Source organism: Tachyglossus aculeatus, chromosome 19, assembly GCF_015852505.1.
Source record: "Tachyglossus aculeatus isolate mTacAcu1 chromosome 19, mTacAcu1.pri, whole genome shotgun sequence".
Taxonomy (NCBI): domain Eukaryota; kingdom Metazoa; phylum Chordata; class Mammalia; order Monotremata; family Tachyglossidae; genus Tachyglossus; species Tachyglossus aculeatus.
This window is the reverse complement of record NC_052084.1, coordinates 21,552,109-21,557,434: the sequence shown is the minus strand read 5'-3', so window position 1 is coordinate 21,557,434 and position 5,326 is coordinate 21,552,109. Positions and strand designations below refer to the sequence as shown.

The 5,326-nt window shown below is 43.7% G+C and overlaps 1 non-coding gene across 1 annotated transcript; it reads left to right on the top strand.

Annotated features, from left to right (window-relative positions):
• The first annotated feature begins 470 nt into the window (after positions 1 to 470).
• Positions 471 to 608, top strand: LOC119941043. Its single transcript, XR_005455081.1, has one exon. It is a non-coding gene; the product is annotated as a small nucleolar RNA SNORA7 (small nucleolar RNA).
• Positions 609 to 5,326: the final 4,718 nt, after the last annotated feature.

The window sequence follows — 5,326 nt, the reverse complement described above, 5'->3', positions numbered from 1 at the left end:
GGATAAGCAACAACTGGAGGTTCTTGAAGACCGGGGAGAAGCAATATGGACTAGTGAAAAGAGCATGAGCCTGGGAGTTAGATGGCCTGGGTTCTAATCCTAGCTCTGCCTGTATGTGACCTTGGGCAAGTCAATTCTCAGCTCTGCAGTTTCCTCATCTGTAAATAATTCTGCTATAATTATATCTATTCTGATGGCATTGACACCTATCTACCTGTTTTGTTTTTTTGTCTGCCTCCCCCCTTCTAGACCGTGAGCCCGTTGTTGGGTAGGGACCGTCTCTATATGTTGCCGATTTGTACTTCCCAAGCGCTTAGTACAGTACTCCGCACAAAGTAAGCGCTCAATAAATACAATTGAATGAATTAACGAATGTAAACGGGCGATGAGAGGGATGTTCGCCCTCCTACTTGGACTGTGAGTCCCACGCAGAGCAGGGATCTGATTAATTTGGATCTGCCTCAATGCATCACTTCTCAGGGTCGCATCTGGAGAGTTTCCAGTACTCTACCAGTCTCAACTACTGGAGGGAGAGTCAAGCAGAGGCCTATCCATTCCATTCCTAGCTTGGGCAGCGGCTAGGGACTGGAAGACAATCTGCTACAAGTTGAAACTCACCTGTTCCTATGCAGCATGGGAGAGAGCTGAGGGCAGAGACTCGGGTTTACTGCACGGAAGGAGGCAATAGTAAACCGCGTCCACATTTTTACCAAGAAAACTCTATGAATACACTACCAGAACGATTGCAGTTGGAGGAGGGGCGTTCTGGGAGAGATGTATATGTTGCCAACTTGTACTTCCCAAGCGCTTAGTACAGTGCTCTGCACACAGTAAGCGCTCAATAAATACGATTGATGATGATGATGATGTATCCATGGCATCGCTGGACTCGACAGCGTAAGAAAACAACAACCACCTCAGTGCTTAGAATAGTGCTGACGCATAGTCGGTGTTCAACAAATACCACAATTATTCTCGATCATTATTTTTACGTGGATTTATTTTTTTTATTTTATTATTTTTTATTTCCCCCATCCCTTTCTTTTCCTTCCTTTGAAGTCCATATCGTCCCTCTATTACCCACTCCAGATTCTAGTAACTGTTATCTACTGTTCCCCAGGTCCCACCTCCAATTTCTTTAACCATTTTGCCCCTGCTCTGTCCCTCCTCCTTCCAACCCCCCCTTCAACTTTCCCATCCTTCCCAGCTGTATCTCTAGAGGAGATCTCCTGCCTCCTCTCAAAATCCACCCTCTCCACCTTCATATCTGACGCAATTTCTTCACATGTTATTAAGACTCTTGCCCCCTTCTTTCTTCTCTCAACAGCCACCGTCAACTGTTCACTCTCCAATGTCTTCTTTCCCATTGCTTTTAAACATGCCCATGTCTCCCCTCTCCTACAAAAACCCTCCCTTGACCCCATGTCTCCTTCTAGTTATCACATCTCCTTCCTACCATTCCTCTCCAAACTCTTCGAGGGAGTTGTCTCCATCTGCTGCCTCAAATTATTCTCCCCCAATTCTCTCCTTGACCCCTTCCAATCTGGCTTCCGTCCCCTTCACTCCACAGAAACCGCCCTCTCAAAAGTCACCAATGATCTCCTTCTTGCCAAACCCATCAGTCCCTACTCCATCCTAATCCTCCTCGACCTCTCAGCTGCCTTCGACACTGTGGACCACCCCCTTCTCCTGGAAGCGTTACCTAACCTTGTCTTCACTGACTCTGTCCTCTCCTGGTTCTCTTCTTATCTCTCTGGCCGTTCATTCTCCGTCTCCTTTGCGGGCTCCTCCTCTGCCTCCCACCCTGTAACTGTGGGGTTTCCTCAAGGTTCAGTTCTGAATCCCCTACTATTCTCCATCTACACCCACTTTCTTGGAGAACTCATTCACTCCCATGGCTTTAACTATGAGGATGATAACCAAATCTACATCAGCCCCGATCTCTGTCCCTCTCTGCAGACTCACATTTTCTCTTGCCTTCGAGACATCTCTACCTGGATGTCCTCCTGTCACCTAAAGCTTAACATGTCCAAAACAGAGCTCCTTACCTTCCTACCCACACCCTGTCCTCCCCCTGACTTTCCCGTCCCTGTAGACGGCACCACCATCCTTCCTGTCTTAAAAGCCCATAACCTTGGCGTTATCCTTGACTCCTCTCTCTCATTTAACCCACATCATTAAATCCTGTCAGTCCCACCTTCACAATATCATTAAAACCCACCCTTTCCTCTCTGTCCAAACTGCTACCATGTTAATAGAATCACTCATCCTATCCCACCTGGATTACTGCATCAGCCTCCTTGCTGACCTCCCAGCCTCCTGTCTCTCCCCATTCCAGTCCATTCGTCACTCTATTGCCCAGATCATTTTTCTACAAAAACCAAACTTCTCACCCTTGTCAAAACCTTCTAAATAAAGCCTCCTCCCCCTCCTCCCAGGAACATTTCCCAATTAAGCTCCTCTTTCCCAGGTTACATCAATCAATCAATCATAATTGAACATTTACTGTGTGAAGAGCACTGTACTAAGCACTTGGGAGACTACAATACAATAGAATTGATAGGTGCATTCCCTGTCCACAAAGAGTTTACAGACTAGAGGATATAACAGATGCCCTTGGAACTTAAGTTCGTTCATTTTCTTCATTTATGTTAATTCACACTTATACTTTGCTTTACCTTTCTGCTATTAATAATCAAGACCATTATTTCTTTCCCCTTTTCCATCTACTGGTAACTGTCAACATCCTCTTTTTAGGGCTCAGAGAGTAGGAACCATGTTTCTTTCTCAATCACATTCTCCTACGTGCTAAGTGCAGTACTCTGCACATTCGGCAGGCCTTTAATTAAAAGCTGCTGATTGATTGATAAATAGATCCAAACACTATCAACTACTCAGCAATTCACTAGGCTCCTAAAGCACCTCCCTGATGGAATTAGAGGTTGCTTTCTATCATCTACATTGAGTAAACCTGGACTGTGTAATAAAACTAGTTTCGTTCAACCTGTTCCACAATGCCATGCTGAGGATGCAAAAATGACTTAGAAACTGGTATAGAGGTTACACTTCCAATCCTCCAGGAAAGTCTTCCAACTCAAAAGGCCATAAACATCATCTGAAGTCCTTGAAACAAGTCATCCAAAAGTTGTGTATGCTGTCAACTACGCTTCAGAGGGCCACAAAAATTGACAAGCAGATGGATGATTATGCGGCCAACAAAACAGAGTGGACCTAAAGAAGCCCGAGATTGTACATTCTTCCAAAAATGTTAATCAGGAACATAGAACTGAATTATGCTACATACTTGAGTACACAAACCCTACCTTAGCACTTTACGGGCATATCTTTATACTCTATTTCTGCCTCCTAGCTGTAATTTATTTTAGTGTCTATTTCTCCTACTACAATGTAAGTCTCTCGAGGATAGGAATCAAGTTTACTGATACTACTGTAGGCGCCCAATTGCATCATAGAGTTTTCTGCATTCAATAGGTGCTCAGTAAATACAGTCGATTAATTAGTCCTCAGTTCACTGCACCAAGATAGATAAGTATGAAAAGTGTTTTGAAGTTATAGGAAGAGTAAAATAATCTTTAATTCATTTGTCACCTCCTAGTGGCAGAATAAAATACAAAGCCTTATTCCCATGGTTTCCATTTTTCAGAACAGGGATTTTTGTAATCAGCTGTCATTAATTTTCCCCATGCTAAACGAGCGACAATTTGCATATTTAAAAATATCTAACCCCTTCAGAAAAATCTTCTTGTCACAGGCAGCTCTGGCTGCTAATTATAAGGTTTTTTAATCATTAATATCTTCAGTCTGCTATTTGGCTTTCTACACGAATTTATGCAGAATAAATATTTATTTGGCTACATGTAGCTGTCTACAGTATTTGGAAATTCCGCTGTTGAGGCTAAGACTTAATGTGTTTTGAGTACTTTCTCAGTTGACAACACCAACATTTTCCTATCCCAGGAGTCCTTAACCTTGGTGTCAACCTCGACTCTATCATTCAATTCTCACATTCAGTCTACAGCCAAATTCTATTTTTTTTTCCTACATGAAAATCTTCTAGATCTGCTCCTTCCTTTCCACCCAAAGCGCTACCACCCCGGGACAGGCCCCGATCTTGAGTCAGTTAGACTACTGTCTTGGCCTCCGAGGGGATTACCGGCTTCCAATCTCTACCCCAAACTGCCATGCCGATCATCCTACTGAATCATCACTTCGCCTCCATCTCTTCTCTCCTCCACTCTCTACTGGCTCTTTGCTTGAACACTCCTCTCCGTCGGTGTCAAAGCTCTCTACCATCTGATCTCATTTTATCTATCTGCTCTCTTCATCTGTTAGTCTCCAACATGCTGTCTTCATTCCTCCCAGGCCAACTTGCTCTCAAATCTTCTGCTTTCAACCCTCTCTTGATTCCATTCCCCCAGGCTGGAACTCCCTCCCTATATCAGAAAGATCACAGCTTTTCCCACCACAACTCTCCCCAAATTCAATTCCCCACTAAAAATTTCACCTCTTCCAATGAGCTACCAGATTGACTTTCTCACAACCAAGCCCACAACTCTTAGCATTTATCGGTATATGTCCACTCAAATTGAAAATATGGTGTAGTAGGGAAACAGCGTGGTGTAGTGGAGAAGGCCCAGGCCTGGGACTCAGAAGGACCTGCGTTTTGACCCTGGCTCTGCCACTTGTCTGCTGTGTGACCTCGAAGAAGTCACTTCACTTCCCTTGGCCTCAGTTAAGTCATCTGTAAAATGAGGATTGAGACTGCGAGCCCCACTTGAGACAGGGACTGTGTCCCACCTGACTTGCATGTATCCAAACCAGCGTTTAGTACAGTGACTGGCATATAGTAAATGCTTAACAAATACCACATTAGACTATAAGTTGCTTTGGAGTAAGGAATGTGTTATTTCATTAGTCTGTACTTCTCACGCATCTAATACAGTGTACTACAGCCAAGGGGGCACTCAGTAAATACGATGACTACTTGCGAGCATATAGAATTATGATACATGATCTCTGCTCTCAAGCAGTTTATAATTTAGATGGGGAGAGACAGACACTTAAATTACAGATAGAAGGAAGCATTTCCTAAGATAATTATATGTTTTAAGGGGTTTGTAGGTACTAGAGTGATAGGAAGTGTTGGGGGAAATGAAGTGGGAATTTTGAGATTCTGTCTGGAGATGTGATTTCAGAAGAGCTTGGGAAGACGGGGCAACTTGTGGACTGCCCAATATATTTGGAAATGGAGTTCTAGAGCAGAGGAGATGTGAAAGTAACATGAGGCTATGTGAGAGGTAAAAAT